This window comes from Drosophila sulfurigaster, chromosome 3, assembly GCF_023558435.1.
Source record: "Drosophila sulfurigaster albostrigata strain 15112-1811.04 chromosome 3, ASM2355843v2, whole genome shotgun sequence".
NCBI lineage: Eukaryota > Metazoa > Arthropoda > Insecta > Diptera > Drosophilidae > Drosophila > Drosophila sulfurigaster.
The window spans coordinates 25,062,425-25,077,260 of record NC_084883.1 but is presented as its reverse complement, the minus strand read 5'-3'; the positions used below and the strand labels follow the sequence as shown (position 1 = coordinate 25,077,260).

General features: G+C 36.7%; 1 protein-coding gene across 7 annotated transcripts in view; it reads left to right on the top strand.

The window, feature by feature from the left end:
- LOC133841404 (protein qui-1) overlaps positions 1-14,836 on the top strand; it is a 47,459-nt gene that overhangs the window by 1,699 nt on the left and 30,924 nt on the right. The gene's annotated exons all lie outside the window — the stretch shown is intronic.

Sequence of the window (14,836 nt, the reverse complement as noted above, 5' to 3'; positions counted from 1 at the left end):
CTCTCTCTCTCTCTCTTTGTGTGAGTGTGACCAGGTTTGACCAACGCATCCGTTTAGTGTGCCAAGATCAATAAAAGCAACGAGGCTGACAAAGGCATTGAGAGCGTGTTTATTTTTAATCACTCAGCCTGGATGGCTCGACGTAATTAGTTTTAGTTGCTGCTGCCACATGGAAATGAGGCCAATAATTGCCACGCCCACATGCTGTGCACAGCCTACGCAGAGCTGTGTATTAACTTAATTGAATGGCCATCATCAGCAGCAGCGTGACAGGGTGAAATGCGAAATAGAATGTAAATTGCGCGCTTTCAGACTTGATGTCTTTTCTGTCTTGGCCATAAACAATGTGCCGCATCCTTTTTCCTTGCCTCTTGTTCTCTTCGTCATGCTAAAAAATGGGCCATTAAAAATGTTTATGACACACGCAGCTGGCAGGCGAACAGCGAACAGCGAACAGTTCAGGTAAAAGGTGGCATATGATTAACTGGAAATTCGGTTGAATTTCATTTCATTTTTCTTCGTGTTCTTAGCCACGTCTATTGCCAGAGATTAGTCGAAGTAAGTTTGCTTTTTTTTTTGGCCATTTTGGCTTTCAGTTAATTAGAAGTTCGTTTCGGTAACTTTAATTTGCGCAAACGTGCCACAAACAATGGCCAAACAGTGCCCCTCCGAAAAATGTACTTGCCACGAGCAACATTTTTGTGTGTGGCATGGAAATAAGTTTCGTGTTTCCCCCCCAACGCCCAATTAATAAATGAGACACAATGATACTCTCTCTAGGTTATGCATATGCACAGCAGGGTATCTCGGCGTATGTGAGCGTAGGCGGGTGGGCGTGGCACATGCGGCGACGCTTCTAATTAGAACTCTGGCAAAGCAGTTGATGAGGGTAAATTGGCAAATAATTAATCGCCGGTTAATTAAGGGACTTACACGGCCCAACGCCAAACCACGTCTTACCAACATTTCCCCTTCCCTTTTCCCTTTTTCCCATTCTCCTTCTCCATTCTCCATTTACCATCTTGAATCTTCCCCTTGCTTGCAGACGAGACGTGGCAAGTTTTGATTAAAAACGTATTTATCAAGAAAGCCGCAGGGCAACTGGTGACCCAGCACACAAAATTGGATTGAAAGCTAATTATACATTTATTTTGTTTAATATGTGAGCTATAAACAACAAGCTAAATAAATAAATAGCAGCCAAGAAATACATATTTGACAAATACACATTATCTGCATACGAAAACAATTTGCATTGACAATATTCGCATTTCTGCATGCGTTATCAATTGTTTGTTAAATAACAACAATACAAATTCATGCGACAAGAAAGCTAGAGTTATCTATTTTAAATAAGTAAAAAATAGTGGGGTTTCTTTTTAAAATGTATCAAAATGTACCGAAAAAATACTAAAATATACTGCAAGCTATATTTGATATATCAATATACTATACTACCCTATACTATACTATGCTATACTACTATACTATACGCTACTACTATTACATTTCAAATATACCATAAAGTACAAAATATACCAAAGCAAAGATCTGACTGCAGCCGTTTTTTGTCATGTACAATTATTCCTTAAATAACTTCCACTAAAATTATTATTTTCTAAATAAGTTACTTATTAAAATAGTTGGTATATCAATATACCATCACATTGAGAATATACTATAGATTACAAAATATACCAGATTGTTAACCAGAGCAACAAAATCCTGTCCGCTGAAGCCGTTTTTGCCATTAAAAATTTTTTCTTAAATAAGTTATACAATTTTTATCGGATCGCAGCCAAATCAAATTCAGGAATCATAAGTAAGAGTGGTAAAAATCCAAAAACCTTGATCTGAGTGCAAAAAAAAAATACCAGTGCTGTCTAAAAAAATATAACTCTTTTTATTATAGTCTCCGAGATTCAGTGTTTCATACAGACACAGAGACAGACATTCCTATATCTTCTGGGCTGTTAAAGCTAATCAAGAATATATAATATATGCTTTATAAGCTCGGAGATTCCTGCTTCTGTCTGAACAAAGAACAAAGTTTTAATACTTTTATACACTATGAACAGAGTGCATAATATTCGATCTTTTCATTATAAATACAGGGTATCTCAGAATACTCTTTGGTTGTTTGCAAAATTTGTGTGCAGCCACGGCGTATGCGTAATTTTTGTACGTTTGCTGCTGTTTTAGCGGCCGCTGTCTCTGAGCTCTATAAACATTGAACACTTGTTTATATTTGCTGGCGCGATTTTCAATGCTCGCACATACGCAAACACAGACAAACACACCCACACACACACACACACACGCACACACACAGAAAGAGAGTCGTATGAGTCTTGCAAGCAGTCAAAAGCAAATAAATGCAAAGTGCGAGCTTTTGTTATTATTGCTGCTGTCGTTGTCGTCTTTTGTTGTTGTTGTACTTGTTGTTGTTGTACTTGTTGTTGTAGCCATTGTTGTTTTTATTGTTCTTGCTGCTACTGTTGCTTGTGCCGCCTGTCGAATCTTAATGCTCATACTCATTCAATTTTTGAGCAATTCATGTCGTTCGCTCGCTCGCTCCCTCGATTTTTTTATGCTCGAACATTTTATATTCATTGAAACTATTAAATTTTTATGAGCATTCCCATTCAGCTGCAGCTGGGCAGCAAACAGAAGGCAGCAAACAGATCAGCTGACTCATTTCGAAAAGACAACGAAGAATAATTCGAGCAAATGTTTTGCAATGGTTTCCCCCAAAACAGCGATTGAAGAATTTCATAAATGAAATTGAATTGTGGCCTTGAAGTTGTCTACAAGTCAATTTCGTTTTGCCCCCTCTCGCTCTTCATTTCAACAGCAGCAGCAATACTCGTAATTAAATTGCATTCGCATCTTCTTGTTCAATATTTTTGTTCGTTTTGAATCGTTTTGCAATACTCTCTCACACACTAGACTACACAAAATGTAAACAGTCGCGAGGGAAATGAATATTTAAAAATACTCGCAATTGAAGTGGAAAACGCTTTGCACCAAAAACAACGATGATGATGACGGTGATGATGATGACGGTGTTTATTAATCAGCAGCAAAACGCAGATAAATATATATATTTATTTATTTATGCCAACATTCCAAATAGTTAAGATAATTTTAGCAATGATTAATCAAAAATATGGCAATTACTTTAAGCGTAAACAGCATTTAAAGTGCAACCCCAAAAGAATGTTGTCAATCCCCCAAATTTAACTTTGATCTCAAAGTATCAACGTTGCTTCGCATATTTTTAGCACAAACATAGCAAAAAAAAACGGAATAGATGTTTATCTTGTGTATAAAAATATGTCGAGTGAAAATATGTGCGCTTTCTTTCGAGTGGAATTTTCTTAGGTTGCAGCTTCTTTACAATGTCAAAAGGCATTTCCACCGCAAGCAAAATGTTTGCATAGTCCCATCTTTATGATTGAGATGGAAAAGCAACATTTCGCAAAACGAAGAAATTAAGCTGGGGTTGTTCTTAATTTAAGCATTTGATGTTTAAATTTATATTTCGGTTTCCTTTTCAGGCGATTAAAACTCATAACTCTTGTATATTGCACATTTATCTCCCTCTCTCTCTCTTTCTCGCTCGCTCTCAGAGTAATCAAATTGTTTTCGGGTGCGCCAATTAAGTAAAGTGTGCCCTCTATATACATACATATGCTTGTCGCTCAACCGCTGGCTTTTTACGCAATGTTTGTGGCTCTGTCTGCGGCTCACATGGCGTATGAGTAATGCGAGCGAAAGCATTTATCTGCTCACACACACACACATGAAGACACACTTTAAATGCAAAGTGGGCGCTTAAATTTTATACAGCAAGGTGCACGTGAGTGAGTGCGAGTGTCCTTTAAAGAGAGGTAGACAGGGGGGGAGGGAACGAGTTTAGTCGGGATAAGCAGAGTGCTGTAAAGTGCTATAAATCAACCCTCGAACCACTTAATAAAAGGCAACGCTGCCATTAGACAACGACGCTGGTGACGCTGCACGTAACCCGCTGCCACAACTCATAACAATGCCACACACTACACACACGCACACACACGCACACACACTACACACACACACACACTCAATCTCACACTGACGCAGAGTGCAAAAATTTTTCACGTTTTTCAAAATGAATTATGGCAGCGAAAACAAAAGCAGAGAAAAACGGAAACCAAAATCCAAAACAAAAAAAAAAAGATGAAATGATTAAGAGGAAGAGGACGAAAGGGCGGCATCGAAGTGGGCGTGGCACCGGTATGAAAAAGGGGCCGCTAAAGTAGCAGCTAAAACTTGATGGAATAAAAATTAATAACAAATGCTGACAGCTTGTGTAAACAGCGCCAACAAATGGCCGCAGAATTCGCTGCGCACGAATTGAGTGGCAACATCAGTGGAGAAGGAGGAGGAGGAGAAGAGAAGAGAAGGGGGGAGGTAGCTGAAAATGTTTTCGTCACGCGCTTTAATTGCCACGCCTGTCTGCACAGCATGCAAACCACAGGATGGGGGGGCTGGGAGTGGAGGCGTGGCAGTTGCCAAGAGCCAACGCCTCACATCTCGGATTTTGTTTTTTTGCGCTGTGCATCTGCTTAACGTAAAGCAATTGCAAATTAGCCATTATTTTAGCCACGCTTAATGGCCGCGTTTCTCTCTCTTTTTTTTTATCAGTCGCATTGTTTGCTTACGTGTGTGTGTTGAGTGTGCGTGTGTGTGTGTGTGTGTAACTGCTCTTATCTGCAGCGTGGAAATAAAAGCACACACAAATGCGGCATTCGTGTGATTTTAAATATTTGCACAACGTTTTCATTATTTTCATTTGCAAAGACAATGACGTTGCTTTCCCCCCCCTCTCTCTTTCAGCTCTTCAGCCTGCACTGCGTAATGAATAACATTGAATACACACATACACACATTCAGAGTATTCACAATAATGTAGATACTGCACATGTCTGGGAAATTAGTTTACTTCGTTGGTGCGCCACAATTTTAATTAAATATCAAATGCTCGCGATGCCAAGACAACTGCGCGAACAAAAGTGAACAACAAGAACCAAAACAGTTTCAACTATTTACAATGAGACCAAAGTATACAGATACACGCACACATATAAAATACTATATATGGAGTAGTATATCATGAGCACACAAAGTTTTATCTGCCGCATAAAGAACTTGCTGCTGCAAGTTTTTCAACACACTTTCTGAATAGATTTATTAACAGCATTGAATGCAAAACTTTGCTCGCATTAATAAAACACGATTTTATGTGAAAAACATCAACTATAGCTTATTTTGCTTAAAGCTAAAGTCCGCAGCTTATTCTACTTCAATGTTGTTCGAAAACTTTTCATACATAAATCTGTTAAACAGACAGTTGTTGAAGCAATCTTTCGCCTGGCTGTAGTATCGAGTTTTTGAGCTTTGCTTCTGTGATTTCCGTCTGTCTCATAATAATCATTTTCTTAAATCCTATATCGCGAAAGAATATAGTATCAATAATATCAATTTTGAAAATATAATTTAATAAAAGTCTACTTAAAATTACAATTGAAAATTCATTTTAAAGGTATGTGAACAGCACAAACTATAATTTATTTTGATTAAATTAAATGTGACTGTAGTTTATTGTGCTTCATGTTGACTATTGCTAATAATGATAACCATTATTTTTTCATACATAAATCTGTTAAACAAACTGTTGAAGCAACCTTTTGCCTCTGGGATTTCCGTCTGTCTCATAATAATCATTTACTTAACGAAAGAATATAGTATCAATAATATCAACTTTGAAAATATAATTTAATAAAAGTCTACTCAAGATTACAATTGAAAATTCATTTTAAAGATATGTGAACAGCACCAACTATAATTTATTTTGATTAAATTAAAAATAACTGTAGTTTATTGTGCTTCGTGTTGAATATTGCTAATGCAGCCTGGTTTTAATTTCGAGTTTTTCAGCTTTGGTTTTGTGATTTCCGGCTGTCTCATGATAATCATTTACTTAAGTTCAATAACCAGAATGAATATAGTATCCATAAAATACATTTCGAAAACATAATTGGTTTAGAGTCTACTCAAAATTAAATTTGAAAATTAATTTTAAAGTTATATTGAAAACATCAACTATAGTTTATTTTGCTTAAATGAAAAGTAACTGTAGCTTATTGTGTTTCAATGTTTCACAAAGTTTTCATACATAATTCTGATAGACAGGCAGTTATTGAAGAAACCTTTTGCCTGTCTGTAATGTCGAGTTTTTAGGCTCAGACTTTGCTGTCCAATATTAATAATATATTTAATTTCAATATCACCTAAGAAAATATTATTAATAATATCAATTTTGAAAACGCAATTAAAGTTTACTCAAGATTACAATCGAAAATTGATTTTAAAGTTATGTGAAAAACATAAACTACAGTTTATTTTGGTTAAATGAAAAGTAGCTGTAGTTTATTGTGCATCTATGTTGCACAACGTTAAATTTGAAAATTAATTTTAAAGTTGTGTCATAAACTTTAACTATAGCTTATTTATTTAAGGAAAAGTTCGCTGCTTATTGTGCTTCAATGTTTTTTTCATAGAGACATTTCTTTATCAGACATTTCATTGTTAAAGATGTTATTCCCACTTATTCAGCTTAGACACTCTTATTTCATTCACTCAATTTTAAATACGAGAATAATACGTAATCTAATATGAAATGTCCATTAAGCTTTATTTCTTCATTTAATTTTAAAGCTATGTGAATAACATTGACGATAGTTTATTTGCTTAAAAAGAGTCCGCAGCTTATTTTCACACAGAAATTGGTTATATACATAAAATAGTTCCTAGTTTTAGCCACAATTTTATCATTCTATATTATTAACATTTTCCGTTCCAAATTTCATATTTCATTCAATAAATTTCAATTACACGAATGAAAATAGTATTAAAAATAGAAATATTGGAGAAATAATTAACTTAGAGCCCCCTCCACTTAATATTTTAATACTTAATGTGCAATACTCAGAATTGACAATGAAATTTAAAGTCAAGTCTTCTACCCACTTAAGCAATTATTTTTTTTTTGTGCCAGCTTTTAAAGTCGTGCCCCGCCATTAACTAAAGTACTTAGCCAGCTACCAGCTGGCAGCTTTTAGTTCCATATCCTGGTATTTGTTTGTGGAAATTAAAAGAAAATCAAACCGCAAAGAGAAAGAGACTCAACGGGAAGCAACAAAAAAAGAAAAGAAAGAAAATCCCGAGCACAGTTTATTTTCCGCACTATTCGAAATTGCGTGCTGTGCCAATTTTATCGCTTTTTCTGAGAAGCGGGCGCCCTCTATTTTTTCTCTTCTCTTCTTCTTTGAATCCCATTCCATTCCATTTTCATTTTCATCATCTTCATGCTCTTCTTCTTCTTCAGCTGCTGCTGCCTGCCAGCTGCTTCTTCTTCTTCGTTTTTTTTGCTGCGGCGTCTTTATTTACGAAGCCCATAAATAAACTGTTGCATGCTTTCAGGCGTCGCGTTTGTAGCGAACAACCCATAACATGTACTTAGTTATCGGCGCTGTTCGTTGTTCGTTGTTCGCTGATGTTGTTGTTGTTGCAGCTGCTGCCGTTGTTGTAATTTGGGGCACAATCTGCGGCACTTGTTTATGGGCATTTAATGAATGTTGGCACTTTGCGTGAGGCATGCGCCACACGAAACCAAAGCCAACGCCAAAGCCTTGAAAGATGGCACACACAAGCGTATGGCAAAACTAATTTAAATGCAACAAAATGTGCAAAGGCAAAGACGTTAAAGGCCGCAATAAGCCAGTTTTGGGGCATGCAGCATTGCACAACTTCACAAATGGAACTAAAGCTGATGCTGCAAGTGGCAGCTGCTGCAGCTTAACATGCAAAGCACTGCATAAATTGCATGCAAACAGAGATATACACTCGCCTCTTGCACTCTCTGAAACAAATCTGCCTTTGATTTTGCTGGCATCATGAATCACAGACACACAGAGAAAGAGAAGGAGGACGAAAGAACAGTTTACAAAACGAGCAGCAAGTTTTTCATTTGGACAATTTTCCATTTTCCATTTTCGTGTATGTTCAAGTTACCCACTTAAGTGCGTTCTGCTTTCTCTAAAAGTTTGCCGCTTTTATTTCCTTTTTTTTTTTTTTTTTTTTTGGGTGTTTTTGGCATTTTTATTGAGATTCAGGGAAGCGAGACTTCGAGACAAACTGTTTAAATTGAAATTTGATTTGCCAGGCGCATGCAAAGTTTTTGCGCCGCTTAATTCGACTAATGAAAAGTGCAAATTTCTTTACTGCCTTTTGGTTGGCTGGCTGGCGACGCTGTGTCTTCTTCTGTGTGCCACATGAGGCAAGCGAAACAACTTGAACTTTGTCTGCACTCGAAGCGAGCCAAAGTGAAGCTGTGTGCGTGGCTGCCACAAAATTATTTTATGACTTGGTAAACAATTTGGCCAGCTGACTTTTGCTTTAGCGTAATTGCAGAGCTTCTTCCTCTTGAAGCGAGTATATAGAAATTAATACACTCTGATCCAATGCTGCTAAAAATACATAAAAATTGCTTTATTTTCGAAATAATTCTCAGAAGAAATATCCAATTTGTTGCCTCTGTGTGTTTATGTTGGTAATTTAGTTTTTTTATTGTATTAGCCATGTTGCTGTTAAATCTAGCATATTAAATTTAAGCACAAACTTGATTAATTTTTTTGCTATAAAGTCTGAGGATGATTCAAGTTTTTTTTTAGTACTCATTATAACTAAACATGAATGCAATTTACTAATTTGTATTTAAAATCACTGTGAGTCAGCAAACTTTTTGTTATGTATTATCTTTCGTATATATTTGACTAACTAAATCATTTTTATTAGAACAAGGCCAACTGGTGTCATCGATGCGATTAGATAAGCGTTCAGATTTATGCATAACACACAGTGGCGAAACTATAAATAGAAACGTTTCTTATTTTTATCTTTTTGGTTAATCATATAATAAATCATTTACATAATTTAGTTATCTGCTAGTACAATCAAAAGTTTAAGGTGGGATGTTGTGTTAAGACGTTTATTTTTAGTGAAAATGCTTTAAGTTGTGCTATTTTTGTACCCACTAGAGGATATGTACATACGTCAGAATAAGGCATTATTTGGGGAACTTAATATTGTCTGACAATAAAGGCTGATGTAGACGTTTATAAATTGATTTGGTTCATAATCTGGTATATTTTGTAATGTATAGTATATTTTGAATGTAATAGTAATAGTGTTGATATACCAAATTTAGTTTTCGGTATATTTAAGCGTATTTTCGGTATATTAATTTAATAAACATGGCATATTTTGTACAGTAATAATAGTATATCGATATACCAAACATAGTCTTTGGCATATTTAAGTATGTATTCCGCATATTAATTTAGTATATTTTAAAAATACTACCACACTGTATATTTTATACTCTTAAAATGTAATAGTATATTAATATACCGAGTACAGTCTTCGGTATATTTAAGTATTTTTTAGATATATGGATTTATTCTAGTTTTAGAATAATATAACACTGTTTTGCTTTTATTAATAACAGGTAGCGTGTAAACAACAGTCGAACACACTCTACTCTAGCCTTTTTACTAGTTAAAAGTGGTTCTATATTTAGTTGCGTTGCTGTCTACACACATTTGTGTGTTTAACAACTAAGTATAGAATTTCTGTGTTAGTTAAGTGTGATAAACAAAATTGTGGTTACATTTTTAACCAAAGTGCTACTACAATATTAACGCAACTTATTTAATTAACAGCGATGGCAATTATCTGATTTATTGATGTATTGCAGTTGCACAAGTACAGCTAATCAGCTTGCAAAACAAAAAGTTAACTCAATAAACTGAGATATTTCCAAGCAAAAGTCGCAAAAAGTAAAATAGAGAGTCATGGAGAATGAAGCACTGAAAACTTTGAATGCTTTGGGGTAATCAATAATTTTTAATCCCAAACGTCAGCAGATCCCATACGTATTTGTTTGTGTTATCGTTAGTTGTTGTTGTTGTTTTGGGTTAGCGAAAAGAAAAAGTTTTACCCATAATTGGAGCACACACACATGCAGAACATTTGACGATGTGTGTTTGCATATCGCTGGGTAAACTGAAAAATCATTTGTAATATGTGATTTGTGATGTGTGTGAGGTTGCTGGCAGTTGCGTGCTTGGGGTTTGGGGTTTGGGATTTTGAGGGCTTCGAGCACACGCATCATTAATTTAAAAGCCGCTTATCATATTTGCAATTACTCGTTAGGTTCAGGTTGACATGACTCCCCAAGCGCCTTTCAATATAATTGCCAGCCAAAGGAAAGGGAATATCAATCGGAATTGCACGAAAAAGAGAGAGTAAGAGAGGAGTAAAGATATATTGAATAGTACTTTAAGCACAGTTGGTTTAAGGACCTCATTCGAGTGTAATTTCATACATCATAACAGCGTTGATTCATCCCAAGATTTAATGTGTTTGCCTGGTCCCTTCTATTATTCAGTTCAGTTCTGTTGTGTCCCGGCAAATCCTTTAATAATTAAATACCAAAAAGCTGACAATCCTTTCACAATATGCCATTGAATCCCAATCACTGAAGGAGCGTCCCTAATAATGCGCAAATAGAATCAAAATTGTTGACTCTGTGAGAGGAGGCTCGTTTCTTGTCCTCTCCCTGGGGAGATTCAAAAGTGGCTGCCACAAGGTTGAATCCACAATGAGTTAGCTGGCAAACAGACATAAACTTCAGAGTTATATAATTCAAATTGCAAATGTTGTTCTTGTTGCTGTTGTCTCTATTGTTGCTCTTCTCGTTGTTGTTGTTGTTGTTGTTTGGACTGCGACAAAATTCATTGACATGAAATTCGGCGCAAAAATTTTACGTGACAATGCCATGAAATCGAATTCGCCAAGCGACCGGAAATGCGCACGGCTGTTAACATGTGCGTGTACACACACACACACACACATATACACAACATATATAAATACATTTGTATACACACATATCTCAATGTATGTGTGTTGAGCAAAAGCTTTACAGTCAAACAAAGCGCAAGAAGCGGCCGCCAGCACTTTTTGATTTATGCGACATTTTTTATTGTAGACCTCGCTCGCTGCTTATGCCGCCGACTTCGCTCCTTCTCTGCCATCCATCTCGTAGAATTTAGACCAAGTCACGAGTCCTGGCCTGAATGTAGTCGAGCATGAATTGCGTGAGCTGCTTGTGCAAGTTTATTTACTTTTGCAGCAGTTTGAAAGCCGCTTGGCGTCCCAAAAACAATGAATAGACGACAACGACGACGGCGACGACGACGATGAGCACAAAATGAAAGACATACTTGAAAATGTCTTTTCTCTTTTCTCTTTTTTATTTTACGTTTCTGTTTTTTAGCTTTTTATTTGCATTTTTTGTTTTGTGCTTGCCGTGTGCATAAGTAAGCATTCACATTGAGGCTTCAGCCTCAGGTAAGCAACGTGAAATTGTCAAAGGCATTTCGAGGATTTTGGTGTCTCAAATTAAAAGTCTGCTCACAATCAAACGAATGCCAGCCCGTTGAAATGTGAATAGCAAAAGGATGAGTTGAATCCTGAATCCTCCCACACACAGCGTGTGTGTGTGTGTGACAGGCTGTCAAGGGTCAAGAAGTGCCCTTTTTCTGACATAACGAGCTCCACTGAAAGCCCGACGAACAATACAATTCTAAAAAAAGGAGAAGAGAAGAGAGGAGAAGAGGAAAAAAGGTTTATCACCTTTCCGGGTTCAACTGCAAATTAACTTCATAACCGAACAGAGCGCATTCAGTGCTTGTCGAGTGTCCAGCTGTGTGCTGTGGACACACATTACGTATACGCAATAAGTGCGAGAGAGGTCACACAATTGTGCATTCCATTTAAGTCAATCAGCAAGCTCTTCAGCACAAAGCGCAGAGCACAAAGCACACATCACAAATCACACATACGCCCAGTTGGCATAAATCACAGCAATGGAAATTGTTGCATGTTCTTTGGGGGGCATGCAAATGGCTCAAAATCGTTGCTTGAACGTACTTGGCACGTGGCTGATTACAGGAAAACGGTAATCGCAACGAGCAACAGTTAAAACATCAAATTGCTCCATTTTCACGCATCATCTAAGGGTCGAATCAGTCGAAAATGAAGCAACGAAAAACCAGTAAAAGCACAAGCAAGAAAATCAATTTGGGGCGACGAGTCGGACGATGGCAACCAAAACTTTCACCAGCTCCAACCAACGGCTCATTTTGTATTTATCAACTCAGTCGTCCTCCCTCTCTTGCCATTCCCTCCTTACGGGCATCCTCGCAACTGTCCCTAGTCGTAGCCACGTCTGGTCTGATGGGTGGCATAAACTTTTATTTCAATGAGAGCGAACTGGAACTGTAGCCTGGCATCCGGAGCAACAATAAGAGGACTCTGCTGCTCCACTTTCAGTCTCATCGTCGTCGCCGTCGTCGTCTCAGCTGTGCCTGAAATTTTTGTGCTGGCTCTTGTTGCTATTTTCGTACCCCGCACGAGACATACAAAAATAATAAAAATATAAATAAGTATTTAAGCCAGGCGACGACTGTCAAATACTCTGCGAAGAATTCATGTTAAATGCAGTAGACAAACAACTCTATTAAGCTGCTCACAGGGTATTTGAAACAAAAAGAAAAACATTCAGCTCTCAGAGCAGCTGGCAAGTTTTTCCTACTTGGCATACAAATGCAGGCCATAAAGCTAAAGAAACTTGCTTATTGCAAGAGGGAGAGCAAAAGCATACGCGAGAGAAGTTTGGAAGGGGAAGAGAGCGAAGAAGGGGAGGAAGGGGAAGCAAGAGCGGGCAACAGTTGCAGACAGCGAGCGCAAATGAATAGCAACTGCTCTAATTTCGGGCGTTGGAATTTCGCTTAAATATTTATAAGAAAAATGAGCAACTAAGCGGTGGGTGTCCGTGTGTGTGTGTGTGTGTATTGGTGTACCATATATGTATATATATATAGTACATATGCTGCGACGCATTTATTATTAATGCCTCGCAATCGAAATGGTTGCCACACACTCACACACGTTGCACGTTTCACATAGTTGCAAGCGCCTAAAATGCTGCTACATTGTTTATTTGCTGAATTTGCGTTTTTTTTCGAACATTTTTCCACCACCCCCCTCTCACTCTCTTTCTCTTGGTTTTGTTGTTTGCTTTTGGGTCAGCCTTCTTTGTGTTTGCCACGCACACACAGAGTGAACCTGCTTCACGTCTGTGCAAGCTCTTAGGCCTCTAAATGCCTGACTGCCTCGATGTAGCTGTCTTCGTCTTGTTTGCCTGCCAGCCTGCCTGCCTGCCTGTTGCGGCCTTTGACTTATTACCATTAATTTATTTATGCGTAGCGCGTCACAGCCAATATTTTATTATTGTCCCGGGTTTGAGGTGACTCCTTAAACTCACACACTACATCGCCATCGCCACTCACTTTATTATAGAAAGAGCAAGAGCAAAATCACTTGGCGTAACCAAAAAACTCGATCCTGCGGGCTACGCACTTCCGTTCCGATTATGCAACTCGCCCCAAGGGGGTCAAAAGTTATGACTGTGTAACTTTCTGCTATCAGAGCACAACTTTAAAGCAACACAACTCTCCCACTCTCCTCCTCCTCTTTTAATGGCCCTACTTTAAAGTCTTGGGCAGCAGACCAGCTGCCCATAACGAGGCCAGTTTAATGACCAAAGTTCTGCTTATATCTATGTATTTAACCATATAGTATATACTACATTTATATATATCTTTGTATGCGCTTAATCAACGTACTGTAGTTAATAGTTGCGGTCGATGTTGGTTCTAGCAGCTTGTTCACCATCTAAAGTTTGGACAACGCAGCAATAGAACACAATAATATTATTATAATTTTATGCACCAACTGCTGCTTTAGTGCTTTCACTTAATGCTCACAAAAGTGAATTTAGCCAAGTAAATAAATAGTTTAAGCACATGAATTTCAGATTTTATATTTAATTCAACTTTCATTAAATTTGATATAAGTTGAACGTGAATAAAGTATTTACTCTTGACCCTTCTGTAAACTGAATGCACATGAATTTTAGATTTCATATTTAATTCAACTTTTCTTTCATATTTCATATTAAGTATGAAATAAGTTAAGCATAAACAAAGTATTTACTCTTAACCTTTCTTTAAATTGAAAGATTTTAGTTAAGTAGAATTTAACCACATGAATTTCAGATTTCCAATTCAATTCAACTTTCCTTAAATATCATATGAGACATTAAACCAGTTGAACGTGAACAAAGTATTAAGGAACTCAGCTAAGTAAAAATATAGTTTTAGAGTGTAAAACTATATTTTTACTTAGCTGAGTTCCTTAATACTTTGTTCACGTTCAACTGGTTTAATGTCTCATATGAAATTTAAGGAAAGTTGAATTGAATTGGAAATCTGTGCATTTTAAATTTAAAATTCAATTAAACTTGACAACTTTCCTTAAATTTAAGGCCTTCAACAATTATGTATTTTCATCAGCATAGTTAAGATGCAGTATATTGAATATAATTACTTCTAAGCTTTGTTTAAATTGTAAGCTTTAGGTAAATAAATAATCAGTTAAAAAGAAGTAATTTCATTAGTCAAATAAGACTATACTAAAATTTTCTTAAATTTAATAAAAGGCTTACATATGTATTAGACCAGCAATATTCTCAACGGCAAATTAAAGATGAATTAAGTTGAATATAAAACAGTATTTACTTTCAAACTTTCTTTAAATTGAA